The 23,249-nt window shown below is 43.6% G+C and overlaps 1 long non-coding RNA gene across 1 annotated transcript in view; it reads right to left on the reverse strand.

Annotated features, from left to right (window-relative positions):
- The window catches only part of LOC145720569 (uncharacterized), a 181,581-nt gene that overhangs the window by 31,875 nt on the left and 126,457 nt on the right, over positions 1 to 23,249 (reverse strand). The window lies entirely within an intron of this gene.

Here is a 23,249-nt window from a genome sequence, read left to right on the forward strand (position 1 = left end):
TAACCTTATAATAGCAGACCAGCCTTGGCTGGGGATTTTAATGCATTTTTAGAGCTCAATTACTCTTGAAGTTAGATCCTGGGCCATAGCCTCAGCATTCTCTCCTACTGACAAAGATGAAAACCTCTTTGTATGCTACCAAGGAGGCCCTTTGAATTTCACACTTAGATTTTAACTACCAGTTAATGACTCTCTGATTTTGGTCCTGTTTCCAGAGTGAAGTTTAGTTTTAGCTACCAAATTCCACCATCCTTAAAGTTACCATTTCCCCCTTCTTTCTTTCTTTTTTTTTTTTAAGATTTTATTTATTTATTTGACAGAGAGAGAGACAGCGAGAGAGGGAACACAAGCAGGGGGAGTGGGAGAGGGAGAAGCAGGCTTCCCGCGGAGCAGGGAGCCCGATGTGGGGCTCGATCCCAGGACCCTGAAATCATGACCTGAGCCGAAGGCAGATGCTTAACGAATGAGCCACTCAGGCGCTCCCCCCACTTATTTCTCAAAAGCCTAAGACATTGCATGAGTCATCACATTGTCTTCCATCTGCGTATCATCCCAGTTCATAAGAGTTTCAGGGGTGCTACCACATTAAATTAGTGGCTATCTGTGCCCCATGTACACCAGTGATGGGGGTTCTTGTTACCACCAGGCAGCACATGACCTGGGCCCAAACTCCCACCCCAGTGACTGCTTTCTCCCATCTCTTCTGGTGCCAGCTATCACATATTAGATTTCCTCCAGAAATAGATTTGAAAGATGTTAACATGCAGGGCATTTATTAGGGCTTACTCTCACAACCAACACTTAACAAAAAGGGAGAAAGGAAGCAGGATTGGGCAAAGGGAATGAATTTGAGCTGTGATTCAGTCCTAAGTCAACCCCACAGGGAGTTCTGAAGCTGGCATGACCCTTCAGAGTTGTCCCCAGTTGGAACATCAGATGGAGCCACTCCACCCCCACACTGATTAGTCAGCCCCTAGAAGGAGAAATGACCTTGGATGGGGCATTTTTCTTCATCATCATCATTTCAACGAGAACTGATGAGAGCTGATGGCTGAGAGCTGCCTTCTGGTTGCACTCCCAGCAACTGGGAGGTATGGGGGACAGAGAACAAGTCCTTCATTTCTGGAGGGAGATCTGTGCAGTGGACACCACAGCACCCACCACAAAGGAAATGGTGAAAAGTGGAACATTATGAAATTGCAGTCACCGATAGATAATGACATATGTTGGCTACTCATGAGGAAGGAGGTTTTGAAACAAAAGATGAGATAAAAATAATTTCTTCATGGACGGACCTCAAGGGCATTACGCTAAGTGAAATAAGTGAGAAAAAGAAAAATACTGTATGATTTTTCTTATATGCAGAATTTTCTAAATAAACAAACCAAGCTCATAGATACTGAGAACAGATTGGTGGTTGCCAGAGGCAAGGATGGGATGAAGTAGTTTAAACAAAGTGAAAATTAAAAAATAAAATAAAAATAAAAAATAATAATTTCTTCATGATCATTTCTATGATTTCCAGTGGCTTGCATAAGGTACATATATGTCACTGACATATTCAGCATTATCAGTAGCCTCAACCTGTATGGACACGTGAAGGATAAGCTATCCGGATTTTTTTTTTTCTTTTAAGACTGAATCATGTGGTGTTAACAGCTCAAAAATACAAATAATAATAATAATTTTTTTACTCATTGCCAGCATTTAATGGCTTTCCTCACTTATGAGAAAGCAAAACCTACTATGTATTATTTTATATATTTAAACACACATCTGAATGTGACAATAAGACAAATAAATACTTTCCAGAGCCCAGTGGAACCCAAGAATAGACTAGGTATCTATTTGCCATTATCTCCTGATTTGCAGCATCCAACTGTCCCACATTTAAGTGTAATAAGCTCATTCACTGAGCATCTGATAAACATCAGATGCAGTCTTCAGAGAGCACTCTCACCAAAATTTCTGGATCTGTGTAAGACTGAGATATAAAAAAGAAATAAGAAAAGATAAAAGCAAAAAAAAAAAAAAAAAAAGAGTACCTGGTATAGCCCAGATCAATGACTCAAGTGGTTGATACAAATAGATTATGAAGTCTTAATGAAAGATTGCCAATATCTTTCTCTGTCTTATTTCATGTAGCATGATACCCTCTAGGTCCATCCATGATGTCACAAATTTTACCCCATTTTATTATCCTCATTGTCATTATCACATACATTTGTCTACTTGTTTGTTGCATGTCTTCCTGATTGAAACATAATCTCACTGAGTACAGACACCTTGTCTTTTCAACCCTGTATCCCCATCACCTAGAACAATGCCAGGCACAAAGGACACACTTACTAAATATTTGCTTAATAACTCAATGAATGACGCTTTGACTTATCCATCCAACCATCCATTCACCTATGTATCCATCATGTATTTATGCATCCATCATATGAGAAAGCCAGGCATACTAGTCAGTGAGTTTTGTTATCTACTTCAAGGACTGAATAAGTTTTATATTTATATTATGTGAAATAATATTCTGGAGAAGGAGTCCTAAGATGAAAGTCCATAGACTCAACACACTGGTGACTAGAGGAGTCGTCTTCCACCTTTATTTCCCCAGTGCTACCATGGGCAATGACAAGAGGGCAACCAGCAAAAGAAAAAAGGACCTGGAGCAGGCACAACTGGGAACTTGTGTCATCAGTCTTATTATGCTTTATGCTGACTTCTTACTTTAATAACCTCCTCCCCAATACCTTGCTGACCCAGCCTAAATCACCCCTTTGTACAATACAGTACATATCTGATGCCCAATAATATCTTCTTTGTTCTCCTTCCCCCTGCCCATATAGTTCCATTTATTATCTAACCTTACTTAGGCATTTTCAGCAATCTTTTCATGTTCCTCCACACACATTTTCTAAAAAGCCAGCTGTGCAATTCAGACCATCCCTGGAGATTATTGACCAGGTTGGATTTGCATTTATGAGCACATAACTGAAGCTGACACGGCCTCTACCAGAATTGATAGCTCTTGGAACAATTTGCCTTCACAGCATTTTACAAACAGCTTCATAATACATCTAAGGGCAAGGCAGGTTTTAATTAGTGTCACTAATAGCTAAGTATTCCGAGGTGAAATAATTAAGTGGCTGGACCAATATGAGCAAGAGATGGAAGGTGAACTTGAAGTCTGTGCAAGTTTGAGGTGGTAGAAGTTTCCACCTGTCTTTGGGGTGGTGTCGGGGAGCTGTTCTCTTTGCTGAGATGACTCTTCTGTTAGCGCTGATGAGGAATTACTGATGGCAAACTTGGTTTCTATGCGTGCAATATCATTTTGAAACACCCTTCTCTCTTTAGTTTCTCCGCTCATTTAATTGTGGTTGCTCTATTTTACAAGGAAAGCAGCTGCCTTTGTGGAGAAGAGGTGCATCATTCAGATTCATAGTTTAGAGTTTGCTAAATGTAAGCCTGCCTAATCCTTTCATATCATTGGATTACTTTCCCCAAGCAAATTTTCCCAGCTTTCATCATGAGAATGGGCTCCCTGCCAAGAAACCACTCATCCCAGTTCAGGTCCACCTGGCCTTTCCCAGATTGTCAACTCCTCCATCTTCGGCCATTAAAAGGGCTTTCAGACAGAATATTTGCACAGCCATTTCTGAAAGCCAAACACAAAATCTTTGTTCCAAAGAGTCACTAATCTCTATGCAGGATTATGATCTGAATTATTATCAGGAAAAGAGAGAGAAAGAGAGCCTTTGATCACTGGGTCAGTTTTCTCTTAATATCATCTAATTAGATCAAAATCAATTTATTTAAAGTTTAAATAATAACCACAGTCAGATCAGACAATTTAGAGAAGATGATACACCTACTAGTATTAGTGCTCTCTATAGGTGGCTGCATTCAGAAGGTACGTTAAGAAAGCCATCTTAAAATTCCTAAATGCCCCATAAATGCTACATTGATTAAAGTTTTAATGGGTTGTTTTTTTTTTTTTAATTCATGGTTATTTGCTGCCTAATTTCCTCCACAGGTCCAGGGAAGGGGACCTTCTTGGGTTTCAAAGGGAAAGGGCTCTTTGTGACCATGGAACCAAACAAGGGGTTTGATTCACACACTCCTCTGTCAATCACGTCTGAAATTCTGAGCATATATAAACTCTCACAGAACCATACGATAGCACCTTGAGGTTCAATCACTGATTTTGATCCATCCTCAGCTAAACTTGGACAACTGTAAGCAAGCAATTGGCAGGGGGAGGTGTGGGGAAAGAGCCCCTTTCCAATTCAGTACCCTGACTCAACGGGATTTTAGGACCTAAGGGCTGCATTCACTGCACAGGCAAACCCCCAGACATCCATTTTGATCCATTTTGATCCACACCACTAAATCCATTTAAAGTATTATGAAAACAAAATGTTCTTCTGTACATTTTCCACATTTTACTTTCAGGAGTCTGAGTGAATTCAGCATTCAAGATGTTGAATGTATACTCAAGAGCAATATGCTGGGTAGGATTCCATTATGCTATTTTATTGATTTACTTGAGCCCAACAAGTCAAAAGTGGCAAGACAGAAAAATGCATTTTCTGTGGCCCTAGGCCTCCCTTCCACATTCTTTGGCCCTTCCATTGCTTTCCAGAGCTGCCACAGCCAAAGGAGGAGGAGGGTGAGGGGAGGAGGCTGCAGGGGAGGGAGGGAGGGACCTCTCCCAGAGGGGATAACAATCAAAGTTAGATAGAGTTTTTGCCTTTCACTACTCCCTTTCCTCCAATCTTTCAGAAGACAGAGGCATCAAGGCCCTGCAATCCACTCTCCAAGGATGGCAACTCTGGTTTAAATAAAGTGATCCTGTGAGTGGGAACTTTGAGGAGAATGAGAAAATGCCTTGCTATATGGCTGACTGACAATATATCTTATTTTAAAATATAAGTTCCTTAAAGACAAGGGACTATATTTTTTTGTGAAGAGTAGAGGGTGACATCTAATAAATGGTGATAAGAAACTACCTGGAACTCAGCTTCCATTCATAGAAGTCTGTTTGGCTTGATGTGCAGTCACACTCCCAAGTTTCACTTTGCATTTCTGGGTTCATCAAACCCTCAGATTTCAATGTTGAAAGTCAAAGCGAAACCCCCCATGAAGAAAACCACACTGATTTTTACCTGCTTTAATGTCAATGTTTTGAGAAACTAGCATTAAATCAGTCCACTTCACTCCACATTCACCTTTTGGTCTCTATAAAAACCTCCAGTGAAGTGTCAGCAAATTTGACTTGCCTCAAAAATGCTCACCAATGAGAGGGTTTTTAATTAAACCCAAAGCCCTCATGTTGATTTTAAAATGTTTTTAAAGATCCCTCCAAGAATGTCTCATTTCAGTTAAGTATTTAAGGATTGAGAGAGGGAAAAAAAGGCACTTCTAAATTTCAACCCATTGTAGCTACTTTGTGAAAGCCTGAATCCCCCAAAGCAAATGCCAAAAGTGACTATGCAAATTTCTCCCTTAATATGCATACAATAACACTGTCAAACAAAAGAGAGAAAAAGAGAAACAGCACAACCAGTGAGGGCAGAGGGGGAGGAAAGAGGAAGGACGTTGGAGGGGGAAAAAGATCCAAAGATGGATTTCTTTTTCACCCATTTCTGGAACAGGTAGAATTACACCTATTACCAGAATAGGTCTGATTGGTAATGCTCATCTGATTTGAAATGCTCAAAGCAGGCCTAGGGTCCAATTGGTCTGGGGCTGAATTTATTCAGTTCCATTTACCTGGGGCCATCTTCATCATACTAGATAGCATTTCTGGCTACTTTTCTGTACATCCCTCTGAAAGGATAGGACAGGACAGGGGCCAGTGTGGTTCCTGTGAGGCTCCGGGAAAGCTGAGAGCCGAATTGAAGAACTAGGAAGGAAGCCAAGATCTTATTGCTGGGAATGCACAAACAGCAGAGGAGGAGTGGCCAAGTCAAGGACCTGTCACGGTCACAGAGCCAGAGCTGGTCAGGTGGGAACAGGTTGGCTGGGATGAAGAGGAAGAAATCAGGGGCAGTTCTAGAAGACTATCTAATGGGAACATTTGGAGGCTTCACATGCTCTCTTTTAAAAAGGAAATGAGGGACACCCCGGTGGCTCAGATGGTTAAGCGTCTGCCTTCAGCTCAGGTCATGATCCCGGGGTCCTGGGATCGAGCCCCACATGGGGCTCCCTGCTTGGCGGGGAGCCTGCTTCCCCCTCTCCCTCTACTGTTCCCCTGCTTATGCTCTCTCTCTCTCTCTGTCAAACAAATAAAAAAAATCTTTAAAAAAATAAAAAGGAAATGATAACCTTGGGCTTTAGTTTTCTGTCTTCACTGATAAAATTCAAAGGCCCCAAATGGAAATTCCTCAGAGGTGAAAATGAGGAGAATTAGGGCCCACTTACCCATAATGCATTGCTCACTTACTCTTTGGCCACTCCAACTGGTGGCGATTTCCTTGTGGGTGCTGGCTTCTATCTCTCTGTCCTTAGGACTTAGTCCAGTGCCTGACATTTTGTAGACATTCAATTAAAGTGCTCAACTCAACAACTAAGTGGACAAATGGTCATGGATAGACACTACTTGATACTTTCAATCTGGACAGTCTTGGGATATTTTGGAGGCATTGTTCCCAGGGTCAATTAAATATCATCAATCTCTAGGAAGCCCTGTGAGTGCTACCCTCCACTCAGTTTGCCTTCTCTAGAACGAAAACAGCTGTTTCTTTTCTGGAAACACACAAGGAAGTGCCTTATGAGCGGCCCATCTTCCCGCCTTTTTGCCTTGTAACAGTCTCTCTATGCCTCAAAAATATAGTATGTGTGTTTCCAAGCTGCAAAGAAACCATTGAAAATTAAACCACAGAACAGCATTTTAATGAGAACATGATTACCTAACACCCCACTGTGGTTTCAGATGGCCTTGTGCCAACCTTCCAAAATGTACCAGAAGCTCAGAGAAAAAAAAAGAAGAAGAAAGAAAGAGAAAAAAAAAAGTGATTAGCATCCCTTAGTGAAGGTAGCTTTCTTGGATGGCTTCCAGGAAGATCTCTCTAGAAGGACGTAGGTTATTGGTGTCTGCAGTTCAACAAAACTTTCTTCCTGTTTTGAAAAATTTGAGAGAAAAAAGGGGGGCACCCTTGAATTGGTACATGATGTCCTCAACTAGGTGTTTTTAGCAGTGAGCTCTGCTGTGAGCGTCTGTACCCAGCACTGTCTATCTCATCAACTTGCAGTCTGCGCACCCACTTGCTATTTCTGTAGCCTAGGTTACAAGACCACAGGTGTTGATGCTGTGGAGTGAAAGCTCCACTGGCCCCTCAGAACAAAGCCCCAGCGAACACTGTTCCTCCCTAGTTGGCAACTTGCGCTGTGCACGCCAGGCACTAGGCACAGAGAACAGGATAGAGGCACTGGGGCTCACACTGGGGTCATTTCTTAGGGACATCCTTTCCTTGATCTCCAACTGGCCTAGCACTTCAGCATGTGGGGCTGTGGTTTCATTTCCATGTTGGGTTTCCTGACTTAACCCCTGAACCGCCTTTTGCAGTTATCTTCCTACCAGTCCAATGACAACCAGATGGCCCTGTGAGGCCACAGGAGAAAGCAGATTACAGAGCTGGGTGGCACTGTAGTGGAATCCCTTCATTCCACAGATGGAGAAATCAAGGCCCGGATGCAGTTTCAAGATTCACCCAAAGTCACACAACTATTCAGCATCCTGATTTCCAGGCTGTGGGTATTATTGCCCTAGTCATACTACCTCCAATTTCTTTCAGTAACATGGTAATTTATTTATTTATTTATTAAAGTTTTTATTTATTTGAGAAAGAGAGAGCACCAGCAGAGGGAGGCAGGTAGATGGAGAGGGAGAAGCAGACTCCCCACCAAGCAGGTAGCTTGATGCTGGGGCTCAATCCCAGGACCCTGGGATCATGACCTGAGCCGAAGGCAGACGCTTAACCGACTGAGGCACCCAGGCGCCCCATAACATGGTAATTCAAACAATCACTTGCACACAACCTGATGGGCACAGAGTAGGCATAATATATGCTACTGTCCTTCCTGGCAAAGTATTTAGCACTGTGCCAAACCCTGATAAGGATGAGTGGGAAAGTACCGCAGTCTCTTGTCCTCAAGCAGTTACTATATCTTGAAAGTAACAACATGTACACATTCGGCATCCAAACAATACAAACTAATTCAAAGCAGGGTATAAGAAGATGCTTAATAGCGTGAGCACAGGAAAAATGAAACGCTCTTCCCTCTTTACTCCCTTCACCTGGCTAAGTTACTTGGTTTATCTTAGTTTTGAGCTTGTCTCTTCCAGGAAGCCTTCCTGGATTTAGTTCAGGTTGGACTGTAAGTGCCTATGCACTTGTCTAGGTCCCTGTGAGCTCTATGAGGACAGGCTCTCGGCCGGCCTTGTGCAGTTTTATTCCCATGTCTAGTACCTGGAACATACTTGGTGCTCAGTAAATGTCTGGGGAAGGAAGGAGCTGAATGTCCATTGGGAACATTTTAGTCAGGAAGTGGACTGAGGGTGAGCTCTAAGATTGGAAGGATTTGTATCAACGCAGAAGGTGGTCCAGAAATTGGTGGATAACACCCCACCTCCATAGAAAAATCATCACAATCTGGGCCGGTGAAAAGTCAGTTCCCATGAACAGAACAGTCACCTTTGATGAAGAGGATCAGAAAGGTGCTATTGGGTAGACCAATGAGGGCTCCCTGACTGGGAGGTCGGGGATGCAAAGAGGATGATGGCAACCAGAAGGAAGATGTGTCACCCTTTAAAAAGAAGAGAATTTAAAAAATCCAAGCCACGAGAAAGCTGCACACAGCAAACCACTCACTCAGTTTTAGAATCTGATTTTGAGAAGTATTTTCCTACACTTAGCAATGAAATCTTTGGGGCTTCCCTTTGGTAGCAGGGCTTTTTTCACTCCTCAACTTTAAGTTTCAACTCTTCTCAACACCGGAAAAGAGGCTGTTTCACCTTGGGAAAATGCAAAATAGTCAGCTGTGGTGAAGAAAAAATGAATTGCAATCTCAATTACAGATTTCTTTGAAACACTGTGCTAAAGGGAATTCTAAAAGGACCACTGATTCATTTCAGCCAGTGAGCCAGGATGAACATTTAATGTGGTGACTCAGTGGCCAAGGAAACCACTTCTCTTTGGAGAGCTGTTGGTTTTAACTCTTCTTATCTGGAGGCCTTTACCAAACAAACAAGTATCATCTTTCACTTGGAGGCACCTGGTAGGCATTTACAAAAAAGAAAGGAGTTCCGAGAAAAAGAACTATAATTGTCAACAGCAGCGAGGGCTCAGTTCCTCCTATCTTAGAGCTCATCCACAGAATTATCAAAATCAAGGAGCAAAATGATTTGTCTGAGAAGGGGGTGTGAAGGAGGAACAATGAGGCATAGAGAACAATAGAAGCAGGGATATAAACTATGCCCCTCCCCCACATCCAAGGCAGAAGGTGTTACCTTGGGGTAAAACACAGCAGGTATCTAACGTTGACTCACGCCATTCTCACAAGACATTATCTTTGAGGAATAGCCAGGAAAATGAGAGGCTGGAGAGAGAGGAAGCATACTCTTAGGGATACCTGCCTGCATTCAACTCCAACCTAGAGCAGACTTAGTAGAAAAGTGTGACTTCTCTCTAAATAAGAGTCCTAGACTGGCTCATGATAGTTCTGCTCCTCCCCAGGGGAAGGTCACCTGGAGGTTATAGGTTTAGAGATCTCAATAGTCCCATGGGCCAAGATGTCATTCACACAAGGCAGCAAAGCCCCATATGGATGAGGATATATCACATGATTGTCCTCACCATAGGAGCCATCCCTTTCTCTGGGCCCTTCTGGGAGTGGACTTGAACTTCCACGTGGCATCTGAAACAACCCAAGTCCCAGTGATCTTTGGGATCCCTGTGACCAAAAGAAGAGTCTCTCCTAATGAGAAGTCCACTCCTCAGGGACAAGACAGGCAATGTAGGGGGTGGGCAGCTGCACTGGGAGCAACCCTTTGTCATACACTGCAGCAGCCATGAGAAATGGTGGCTACCATCTTCCTGCTCACCACCAGCCTCTGGGGGAACCCAGTGAGGCATCCATCCACTACGCAGTGCAGGAGAGGACATGCAAACATCTGGCTTCCTTGGTCTTACACTCCTTCACATAAAGAATGATGTAAGCTTCTGATACCCTTGTCCTCCTCCTTCCCCTGAATCTTTGACATGGACTTCTATCAGCTTCTAAAGAGTGGTATCCCCAGCATAGGACTGGCAAAGAGCAGGTGTGCCATAAATGTTGATGTTGATGGCTAAACTCACGGCGAGAGGTAGGTACCACTTGGCATTATCTCCATTTTGATGAGGCAACTGAGGCCGTAAAAACATCAAGTAACTTGCCAAAGCCCCTCCGTTAGTGAACCCAGGTCTCTTAGCTCCAGAACCCAAGCTTTAAACTGATTCTGCTCCTGTGCCAAAGGTAGACTGGATGCACAAAGGAATTGGGTGTGTCAGAAGCTTCTTACAGAGCACTTCCCCTCCCCTGATTTCAGCAGCATCAGTCTCTTATTAATGGGCTAGTGCCTATTTTATGTTCACCAGTCTCAATTGTGGGTTGGAGGTCACAACTGTTTGTCCCTCCTCAAGAGCTTGTCACACCCAGTGTTCCCTGGTTTCATTTGTGCATTGGGGTTCCAACTGTCACTCCCCAGCTAGCACATTGGTTTCACTTCCCTGGGCCCTAATTCATTCGGGTTTTTTTAAAATAGGGATCTATCTACCAGGGTGGGTGTGAGAAGTAAGAAAAGGGGTGTAAACATAAAGCCCACAGGGGCCTCACCATGATGCTGTTCATGCATTAGTGAGCACTTAACAAACAAAAAGCATTGTAATGGAGTATTTTTGTCCTTTCATGGTAGTCTTGTGTCTCAACACTGGCTGACATCAGAATCACCTGGAACATAATGTCAAAGGCCCCACCTCAGCCCGACCCAATCAGAAACACCAAGGCTGAGGTCCAGGGATCTGGATTTTGCCTAATAGTAAGCTCCCTGTTGTGTGGGGGCCTGGGCTGAGCTAGATGTTCACCTTTCCACAAGTTTCCATAAGGGATTCCTGCCCAAGGTAGATGGTAGGTTGAGGACCCAGAAGCTGTCTTCTAAATAACAACCCTCTTATTTGGTTGGTTCTTGGTTGGTAGCTCCCTCCTGCAAGCTGAGTAGTAATTTGTATACAGAGAAATATTCCTTCTGTCCAATTTCATATTGGTTATCTCCCCAGCTCTGTCTCTGGTAGTCCCAATAGGGGTAGGCTCTAGGCACCAGACAAAAAATGCACTTCCTCCAGGGCTGCCTTTCTTCTGTCAAACAAGAAGATCACTTTTAACAACCACAAAGTTTCGTGAATCACCAGATGAAAGCTGGTTATGCTGTCAGTGTCTGTTAATGAAGAACATTCTAAACACACATATGCGCACATACCCACACCCAAAAATAAACTAACAAAACCAAAAATTCAAGACACTTCCAAATAAATTTGGTATTTTATTAATCACAAAGCATCCACATGCATCTGAAAAGTTGTAGTGCATTATTTATTCAGTCTGAAGTAAGATTTGGGACCTGAGACTATGTGTACCCTTTACAAAAACTTTCCTGGGGATCCAGTGCCCGAAGATTGGGAAATATCATGTGCCACCCTCTCAGGGTCAAAGTCCAGTAGCCCATCCACCTGCACTCACTTGCTGCTGAATAGTAAATATCACTCAAAGAATTCAATTCTGGAACAGCAGTGTTTGAAATGAGCCACCAGTGAGTAGCCAAAGGGCCAGGAAAGTGATATAAGATCAAGAAGAAAGGAAAAAATGAATCTGAAGATAAACTCTGCCTATAGCCATTAGCCACATTCTGAGAACCAAAGTTGGACGCCCACAGGTAGACCAGAACACTCAACAAAGCAACTATTACAGTGAGTAAAGGACTGGAAAGAAAAGTTCCTATCTTCCTTAAAAATGACTGTGGCACAATTCACAAGTAAAAGCACAAATGTAGAGCAAGTTATTTTCAATGTTCTGATAAAGTTTATTTTTGTAGCTAAGGATCCCTGAAATGATTTTAACTGCAAGTGTCTTGGGTAGGACATCCCATCTACGTGCCCAACCAGGAGGTGAATGCATAGTGGCATTGTGGGCTCCCTGTAAGATTCCAACTCTTTTGCAAAGCTTTTCCCAGGCACCCTGGTTTGAAATGGCTCCTTCCTCTGAACTACTGTGCCCTACCCCTGGTAAGTCTGATTCTGCAGGTCTGAGGAGGGCAGGTGCCATCAGCTCCTTGTTTTCTGTAGAATTCTTTTGTGACCATAAAAGTTATGAACATCTGTATGTGAACTGTTACTACAGTGCAGATGTTGATTTGAACCTTAAGTCTCTTCAGACAGTTGCATCCTTTCCTTCTGCTTCTTCTCCTATAGCACCACCTTTAACTGGTGTTAAATAAACCACATATCAATATGCTTTGATCTGACATAGTGTCCTACCCCAGAGAATCAACTCCAAATCATACCAAGACAGAAAACTTAGACATATAATGGAAGGATCTTGAAATCTACCCTTATTTTTTTTTTTTTTTGGTCTCTCAAGTTTTGCCACTTCTGACGGTTATCTTTTCAAGAAGTGCAAATCGATGAAATCACCCCAATGACATCAGTAACAGGATATCATTGGCCCACAAGTCAGACGCAGGTATTGGTAAGAAACCAACACCCAGACTTTGAAAAATAAAAGGACAGCCTTCAGACTTTCTCTAAACAGCATCACCTCCCCTCCCAAATAGCTTCTCTCCCTGACCTCTCTTCATCATATCCAAGCTGAAATTCCAGTCATCTCCTTCGTCCTCCACCCACCCACATCAGTGAGCACCAGATGCTAGTTCCTCAAGATCTCTTCTATTTTCAGCCTCCCACCACTCCCCAGCTAGCCCAGACCTTTACAATCCCCTGCCCAAGCTATCCAGATAGGTTTGTCTGCTCCCTCCACCTCAGCTTCCTTCTTCCAACCCATTCTACACTCTATTTAAGACTAGTTATTCTAAAGCATAACTCTAACCATATTATATTCCAACTCAAAATCTTCATGGCTTTCATGTTACTTGCCAGAATATAGTCCAGACCTATTCGCCTTGCCTATAAAACATCTCTGCTCTAGTTTCAATGTACCTCCCCAGAGAGAACTCCAACTATAGTCCAATCAAACTGGCTGATCCCTGTTGCTGGCACCAACATTTTATTTGTGCTTTCTTATTTCACTCCAAATGTCCTCCTTCCTGCTCAGTTCTCTCCACATCAAAATCCTACTTATTTTTCATATACATCCTGCTGTGTGAAAGACCTTGTCCTTCCCTGCTGCACCTTGTTTCTACTCTGCGTGTCTTGTCCATCCTGCTCTAGCTCGTATTATAGTTCTCTATGTTCCTTATCACCTCCCACGTTGCCCTTACATGTCTTGAGACTAAGGACTGTGTCTCAGTGCCTGGCAGAGCTCTGCACATTGCAGGCATTCAAATAGTTTACAGAAAGAAGGAAGGGTTGGGGTGGTGGGCAGGGAGAGAGGAAGGGAAAGAAAAGTTCTCAGAAGTAAAAAAAGGAGCTCAGAAGGGGCCAGGAAGAGCTGGAAGAGAATCCACTATGGAAGGAGAAGGCAGTTCCGAAAGAGAAATGGAAAAAATTAAATAAAATGCTGTTGGACAGATCCTGGGTAGTGGGAGAATGCGTGTTCCAGATTTACAGGGAAGAAGAACCAAGAACACTTGCTTGTACCATGAGAGGACTTAACACCGACCTTGATTTGATCCCAGTGGCAGATCCTATTATTTCCTTATCTCCCCACCTCTCAGAGTAGGGCTAGGGTCTCCAGGTTGAAACCTGGTCCCTATGATTTATGAATAGAAATTCACCTTCGTCTTATACTTCATCTAGATTTATTTAAAACATCTTATCTCTATAATAGTTAACTGTGAATTAATGTTGGTCCAGTTTACAAAGTTGGCCTGTAAATTACAATTCTCTGATAGGTGTCTGGCACTTTAGAGTCTGCAAAGCTCCTCATCTTACACAGTCATCTTGTTCGGTATTTGCTCATGTTTCTATTACTCCCTTAATGCCAAGTCACACTCAGGGAAACCCTTCTACTACATTTTCCAGGACACAGCCTGCTGCTTTACACTTCCATGTCCTTGCACATATGGTTCTCTGGGTAGGATTCTTTTAGCTCTTCACAATCTTCACCTCTATAAGCCAGGTTTCTTGGTGGGGGAGGGGAGAGACCAGAGTAGCAGCACAGAAAGGACTCTCCAGATTCCTCTCCAGGGGATAGGGGGTGTCCATCACCGAACAGGCACATCTGGCATTCTGTGGCTGCCTCAGCTTCTGTGGAAGTTCTGGAAGAGGACTCAGGACCAGGGAGATTAGGGGACCCACAACCCTGGCCAGTGATAAATCACAGACATTCATCTATACACATCTGTCCCTGGCAACACAGGGAAGGGAGAGCTGCATAATAAAACCCACATCCCTTGCTCTCAGGAGAAAAGAAGAGAACTGTTTATACTTACAACAAAGTGGGACAGTAGGTGGGTAGGGGAGAAACTCTGATTTTGTATTGGCTTATTTTTGTCAGATTCTTGTGGAGGCCTCACACGCCTGCATTTTCAGCTCTTTCTTCTGCAGAATTTATCAAAACAGCTTGTTCTATTCACAGGGGACACAAGGCATGGGGCCAGAGACCGCAGACAACAGGTCAGAAGATCAGACCAATTTAAGTGGTTCTCTGTGACTTAAGGTGGGGGTAAAGCAAAGATTTTCAAGGGAAAAAAAATAAAGCATACAATTTGAAAAAATATACCTAATTATGTATTTTTTTCAGACTCGGGGGAAAAAAAGTTTGTTTTCACAATACAAACCACAGAAAATAGGTAAAGTTCAACAAAACTTTCTTGATTGGGGGGAAATGCACAGAAGAAATACCTTCTGTATATTCCTACTTTCAAGGAAGAGACTGGAGATTTCTCCTGGAACCTATCAAAAATGAGGTCAATTAAATGTTTATGTTTAGCATAAGAGGGCAGAGGAAGTCTTTGCCTACCAGGAACCGGGGACTTCTCAGTTTCTAGACCAGTCTGGTGACCTTGCACACCCAAACTCTTTAAACAGAAGCCTAGATAGAAATTCATAGCAATGCCAGAGTAGGCCTTCCCCTTACCTGAACCAAGGCTAAGGCTCAGAGCAGACATAGGACAGAGAAGAGAGAAAGCAGGAGCTGCTGGGACATTAAAAAATCCAGAGGGGCACCTGGGTGGCTCAGTCGTTAAGCATCTGCCTTCGGCTCCGGTCATGATCCCAGGGTCCTAGGATCAAGCCCCACATGGGGCTCCCTGCTCAGCGGGAAGCCTGCTTCTCCCTCTCCCACTCCCCCTGCTTATGTTCCCTCTCTTACTGTGTCTCTCTCTGTGAAATAAATAAATAAAATCTTTAAAAAAAAAAATCCAGAAACACCAGAGGACTTGGGTTTGTGGGATGGTTGATTATGATGGCAGACGCGCACGCACGCACTCGCGTGTGTGTGTGTGTGTGTGTGTAAAAAAGAAAGAAGTTGAGGGAGGGGCTCTGGTTGAAGGGCACGGAGAGTGGTTCTTTTTTTAGAGTGGCAAATAACCAATTTATGACAAAAACCTGAGCACATCCCATGGGGTGGCATAAAAGAGAGGAAAAATCCCTCTAAAAAAAATAACTAGTCGCCAGGACCCTAACCCTGAAGTGAAAATTTACTTGGCAGAGAACAAATCCCCCTCAATCTTGGGAGCTTAATTTAAATCAGTTTGGGGAGAAGTTGAAGATGGAGATGGATGCCCTCCCACTTTCATCAAAGATAAAGCTTTTAGCAATCTGGACTTGCAAATGGGGACCTGTTTCTGGAAAGGATTCATCCAAGTTGTTCCAAGTTGTTCAAACTGTTGCTGTGGATGTCACTGTTTTCTGCCCCCAAACAAGCCATCAACTAGCAGCACATGAGCCAATTTCCAAACCATAAAGGGACAACGGGGGCAGAGATGGGATATTCGATGCCTGCTCCCTCTGAGGGGCTGCCCCACCTGGGCTCTCAAAGGCAAGCAGGGCCCTGGAGGGCAGCACTCGGCAAATTGGACCCGGGTAAACGTAACTCAGAGGATGATCCCACAACTTGTTGATTACAGGAATAAAGGAGTAGAAAAACAAGGAAGAAAACCTGAAACACGCCACCTTGGTATATTTAAATGACTCTGAAAACTGTTCCATTTCCTCTGTTTGAAAAGAAACTGCTCCAACACAAAGCCATCCCCAATTTACAGGCATTCCAGGAAAAGCCCTATGTTTTTGGTTGGAAAGAGTACGAGGGGTAACTGGATGATAAAGCAATGACTTCTCCAAGTACCCCTCAGCACCTGTGGAAAAGAATTCCATTTAGGAGTGAATCTTCAGATGATTTTTGTAAGCCTTCATTTTAACCTGTTTTCCCCTAATGTAACACCAAGCAGAGATGGGGTTAATCTCTCTTTTTATTAGCCTGCTTTCGAAGCTGCTGCCTCCCCACATTTTCTCTCCAGGCAAGTACATCTGAAAGTCTCCAGAGGCCTTAAAAAGTCTAGCACTAAATCTTTTGAGTCATTTAATCCCCCAAATCTTCCATGTTTGGGGATAATTTCCTTTATGAAAAGAAACCCTAACCTGGTCCAATTCCGCTCTCAAATTTGCTAATGGAATAAAGAGGGCTCTCATTAGACTCATCCTTGTGGCTGCAGAAATAAGTATCTCTGGAAAGGCAGGTTTTGCTTTAGCCTGGGGATGGTTTTGGCTGCAGCTCACTGTGGCTGCCTCCCACGGCATCTCATCCAGCCAAACTCTAGTTAAATTAGATACAGAAGAAAGAAAATAGGGGAGGCAGGTGCCTGGAGAACAGGACTGTCTAGTGCTCAGGTTCACCCAGCCACGGATGAGCTCCCTTTCTGAGGAATGGGCTGCCCATCCTGGGAGTCCTTAGAGGTGGGAGCGTCCCATATGGTTGTAGAAGGAGCTCCTTGGAATGGAGACCAAAGGGGTCCAAAGAGCCCTTCCAACCCTGAACCTGAGTCTTTGTGACTACAGGAGAGGGCTTTCAAGGCACATTTGAGAATCTTTATTACTTCTCTTTCCTTCCCCCACCATATAAGTCTTTCTTCTGCCCCATAATTAGAAGTAAGAACATTTCACACTTTCCTTAAGATTCCATTTCCTTTCACCTCACTTCTATGAGTAATGGGGGAACAATCCATTTGCCTCATGCATTGAGGTAACTGAGAAGACTAAGAGCCCGAGGATGGGGAAAAGGTTGAGGGAATATAATAGAGCCATAGTGGAGCTGAGTTAGTCATCTTCAGGGTCCCAGATATTAATCTGAGTGCAGTTGGGAGCCACAAAGAAGGACCAACTCAGGAAATCCAAAGTTATTAATTTCAATTTCAAAGTGATGGACAAATTATGGCAAAGGGCTATCCTAAAAGAATTCTGTGGACAGCTCTGGCTATTTCCATTGCTGTCTTTTATGTATCTGTTCCATCCTTCTTGGTCCCCCAAGCCCCAATCTTTCTTTTGATTCCTAGTATCATAATTTAGGCCAGTGTAAATGGAAGCTCATACAGTTTTTGTTTGTTTGCTTGTGTGTTTTGAATCAACATTTTAACGACTGAGCCACCCAGGCACCCCCTGAATCAACATTTTAAAGTCAAGAGATTTCACCTTAAAAAATCAGACCTTTCAGCTTCTCTTTAACAATTGGGAAGATATGGCCCAAACTCCCATATAGGACAATCAAGGATGGTGGCTATCCCCTTTAGATTCCCCAGTTCTCCACAGTCCCCACCACCACTCCCTATGGCCTTGTTTATTTACAATATCTGCAGGGTTTGTCACTTGTGCCTTATACCTATAAGTAGCTCCAAAGTCACAATCATGGCTCTGGATTTAGAAAATTGCTCTTGCATGAACATTGCATGGATCTCCACACACACACACACACACACACACACACAAATAATTCCCACCCTATCATTCTGCTAATGTAAAACTCGTGGTAGAATGATCTCAGCGAAATCTCAAAGCCTATCTGTATGGGTGATCAGATCACCACATTTCTGGCTGTCCCCTGGCTCTGCTATGGGATGCATAGTTCTCTTTAGAGAGCACACCACCCACAGAACTGTAGGCACTTCCTCTTGTTATATAGCTGCCTGAGGTCACCGCTAGTAAATTACTGGTTTAAGGAAAACAATGCCAGGCTTTTCCATGGAGAACAGAGTTTGCTCACTCAATTATTTCCTAAAGTCATGCCCTCTTTCCCAGCTTGACACCATAATTTTTGAGGAAACAGCACTGAGTCTGTTGTTCTTCAGATCCACAAAGCCACACTGAACCTGCCACATGAGCACAGCCAACTTTGAGAGCAATGCATTCCCTAGCAGTGGAACTAACTAGTCAAGTAATAATCATTGCATTGTTAATTAAGTGGCTTTGTTAAGGCCAGGGTGACTCTAAATTGTATTTGTTTACCAATCTAGCTTTTCTCTCTGTATAGATTTTGTTGACTGTTCTTGACTGCTACAAAGCTTCAGTGGAAATCACTAATAATCTGACTTCAGTGAAGTCAGACCTTTTAGAAATTCAAAATATGACTTAGATGTAAGATAAAAATGGTACACAGAAAACCAGTAATAATTTTCCTAAATTTTGTTTATTTCCCAAAGTCATTCTTCACTTGCAGGCATTAGAGACATACAGAGTTGAGAAAGGAGGAGTGGGTTGGGTGCAGTGGGGTGAGGAACCATTGCTTCCACCTAACACCGGCTTGGAAATAGTTGACATTTGATAGCACTGTCTCTTTGAGATTTGTAACCCTCTGGTAGAATTACACACCCCTTGGGAAATAGTCTCCTGTGTTTTGTTTTGTTTTAATCAGTTGGGAAAACATTAACTTTGTCCCTTGAAGTATTCCCTACTACCATCAATGAAGTTTGTAATTTTTTTCTCTTTCAGAAGCAAAAGTGGCAATTTCTCTTTTAAAAGACAGAGGAGGAGCCAGCGAGGGGACAGGGGACTTGGTGCATTCAGAAGGCCTGTGATGTTGCTGCCTCCTACCATCCACCATCAGGAAGATGTCTGTCCGTTCCTAAGGTTTCTGCCTGACTGGCTTTGAGCCTCTTTGGGGACATACACACACAGATACACACATGCAAACACACTCACACACAAATCAACCAGCTACAGACTGAGCAACAGGAGGTGGCAGAATGCTTGCCACTATGTCACTGGATTTGCAAGCATACCCTCCACACCGTGGCCAAGGCTAGTTATTCCCTGGGCTAAAGCCAGTCTGAGAACTTGGGGACCCTGCCAAAGCCCTGACAGACCCTAAACCTCGCTCTTGCCAGAGCCACACAGGAAAGTCATTAATTCATTAAATAGAGCTTCAGTAAACGATTAGAGAGCCCATTATTTGTTCATCAGTGGGCTAGCTGCGTAGAAGAGATCTGAGCATTCACTTTAAGGAACCCAGAATATTTGAGGAAGAGGAGAAAAGACATACACTCATTTAAACATTGAATAACATCCCAAGAGATGTCACTCAAAGCAGTATGTAAGTAGATGCCAAGTGACCTTTCCGAGGCGGGAGCTTTCAGAGGGTGAATAGCAGCCATTAGAGAAAGAAGACATTGTGATATAGTGGAGAGAGTCTGGGCTTTGCAGCCACACAGACTGGGTGCAGATCCTCACTGTGTGATCTCCGCCAAGTTCCTTGCACTCTCTGGATGTCAGTTTCACGCCTTGTGGAGTGATTGAAGGGATTATAGGAGGTCAGCTGCACATCACAAACACTCAACAAATGTTTTGAGTTTTTGTTTTGTTTTCTTTTGAACAACATCATAGAGTAGTTGAAAAAGTAGTTTAGGTAGGTTTGGCCCAGGGGAAAATAAGGAGAGACCATTCCTTAGAAGAGAGGAGGACTATTATGGAAAAAGTCATCTTATCTAGTGAATACTTTAGGAAGTGGAAAAGTATGAGAAGGGAGGCATTCTGTTTCCTTTTTAAACACTGACTTTTTTCTGAATATGAAAATGTTTCATGCCTATTACAGAAAATTTGGAAAGCATAGAAAAATGCAAGAAACAAAGTAAAAAATCAAATATAATTCTGCACCCAGTGAAAATTCCTACAAACATTTTGTTTTTTGGGACGCCTGGGTGGCTCAGTTAAGTGTCTGACTTCGGTTCAGGTCATATCTCCGGGTCCTGGGACCCAGTCCCATGTCGGGCTCCCCACTCAGTGGGGAATCTGTTTGTCCCTCTGCCCCTCCCCCTGCTTGTGCTCTCTGTCTTTCTCTCAAATAAATAAATAAAATCTTTTTGTTAAAGATTTTATTTATTTGACAGAGAGAGAGAGAGCACGCGAGCAAGCATGCACACAAGCAGGGAGAGTGGAAGAGGGAGAAGCAGGCTCCCCACTGAGCAGGGAGCCCACGGGGCTCAATCCCAGGACCCTGGGATCACGACCTGAGCTGAAGGCAGACACACAACCGACTGAGCCACTCAGGCGCCCCATAAATAAATAAAATCTTCAAAAAAATTTTTTTTGGTTTTCCTTCCCATCTTTTGCTAATACATATTTTAACATAACTGAGTTCACACTATATACATAGTTTTGAATCCTCCTTTTTGCACCTAATGTTTCATAAGTATTTTCCCATGTCATTAAAAATTCTTCTTCACAAACATCATTGGCAATGGCCACATATGGAATTCCACATATGGATATACCAAAGTCTTCTCTACTGTTCCACTAATGGACATTTAGGGCTGTTCAGATATTTCACTGTTATAAATAATGTCTCCATGAATACCTTTGTGGCAAAATTCTATTTCCTTGGGATGTTTCTATAGGTGGAATTACTGTTCTAAGTCCTACTGACTACAAAGTGCTCTCCAGAAAGGATGTCCAGGGGCACCTGGTTGGCTCAGTCGTTAAGCGTCTGCCTTCGGCTCAGGTCACGGTCCCAGGGTCCTGGGATCGAGCCCCGCATCGCATCGGGCTCCCTGCTCAGCAGGAAGCCTGCTTCTCCCTCTCCCACTCCCCCTGCTTGGCTTGTGTTCCCTCTCTCGCTGTGTCTCTCTCTGTCAAATAAATAAAATCTTAAAAAAAAAAAACAAAAACAGAAAGGATGTCCAATCCACACTCCCCACCAGCCACAAGGGAAAGACACCTGGTCTTATCTTAATATCCAGGTATTATCTTTGAAAAGAAAAATTTTTGCTAAATTTGACAGTCACTGAATAGCATTTCATCGTTCTCTTAATTATCTGCTTCCTTTTAGCAGATATACCTAAAAGGATCTAAAGTAGCCCACAGATAAAGGAAAACCTTTCCTTTGTCTGCAATCAACAAATAGTTATTGTGCAAATCATTTTACTCTGGATTTATTCTCTCTCCCCTTTGGGGGCAGGTTTGGAAGATTCCACCTTTCAGGTTTCCACCATAATGAAAAGTTTTGAGGTACAATGCAGCTTACACTCTGGGTCAAAACATAATGATTCTGCCACTACTGAGCTTTGTGAAAAGCAAGTCATGGAACCTGTCTGAAATTCTGGTCCTTCATATCGCCTCGTATCCTAGGATGTGAAAATGTGAGGATCCCAAGTTTTACTCAGTGACATAATAAAAGTGCTTCTAAAAGTTTTCTTTTAATTCTACCTAATGTAATATTACAATATAATTTCATCTAGTTATTATTGTGTCTTAAATTAGCAGTTTCTAAGAGTCCCACCTCTTGACCCCAACATCAGCTTTCAGTAGATGAGGACCTTCACCAACAAACATTAGGGAAGGGGTGCCGACAAAAGAGGAAAACTATGCTTCGTAGAGAAAAGGTTCCCGGCTCCCAGACTATCTCTGGAGCACCTCTAGACTGAAAGGTTTTATCTGAAGTAAAGGGGTTGGTGTTCCGGGTCCAGTCTGGGCAAGTTCTCTTCTTGGGACTGTCCCGGGGTGCGCGTCACCGCGCATTCATCGCTTTCGCTGGCTAACGCTCACATCTCCGGTCCCCCGCAGTCACTGGTGCGGTCACCCCGCCAGCGGTCGCACTAGTTCTCGGCCCCGCCCCTCAATCGTTCCCCTGCCCCACCCAGGCTCCGCGCCGGCGGAAAGCGGCGCGAGGACGGATAGCACTGTCTGAGTGTTCACTGCAAACCCCAGTCCGTCGGGGACACTTTTAAACGTCTAGCCCCACCCCCGCCCCACCCTCAACCTAATTTCTTATCCCTGCGGACGCTTGTCCTCCACTGAGTCGTGGAAGACGCTGGACATGGGGCCAGATCTTGGTTCAAGTCCGGCTTGGAATCCTGGGCCAAACCTGGCATTTCATCTCCGCCAGTCAGCTTTCTGTTTCCTCCGCATGGGGGCCTTACCCTCTGGTTCAGGGCTGTATGCCCAGCGTCTGGAACAGTGAGTCGCACATATTGGCCCTCAGTAAATATCTAAATGACTAAATGCATCGCTGTAATGGTAACACCCACAGGCTGTTGTGAAAATGAATGAGTGATTCTGTGCAAGGTGAACTCGTGATCTGTTACAAAAAATACTAATCGCTAAATTTGTCTTATAATAAAGCACACTTAACGTATTTTTTTAAGTACTATTCACTGATTGGTTGCCCGGAAATACACATCTACTTCTCTATCACCGGCTCCCTCCCTAATTATGCCAAATAATCCTACCCTCTTCTGAAAGTGTTTCCTTATTATGTATACCTGATGCCGGTACTATTACTGTGGGTGCGTGTATAGCAGCACAACTGTGCTCCGAAGAATCATTTTATTTTCTGAATGGACTGCATCTGCTGAAAGCGCAGGGAATGGAGTCAGATGCTGGACCCCCTTCCAGCATTGCCGCCTACTGGTTGGGTTATTCTGGCACGTCACTACCCTTCTCCGGGCCTCAGTGTCTCCATTTGTAGCATTCCCGGGTCTGGAATTCCATCCACGTGAGCAAGGATGGATGCGCCACACAGGGACGCGTTGGTCGCCCGCGCTTCCCACCTCCCTTCAGGCGCATCAAGCTTTCCCAAGTTGGGGAACGCCTCCGGGAGGCCCTCCACAG

Source organism: Leptonychotes weddellii, chromosome 3 (genome assembly GCF_054177405.1).
Source record: "Leptonychotes weddellii isolate Sample4059 chromosome 3, ASM5417740v2, whole genome shotgun sequence".
Lineage (NCBI taxonomy): Eukaryota > Metazoa > Chordata > Mammalia > Carnivora > Phocidae > Leptonychotes > Leptonychotes weddellii.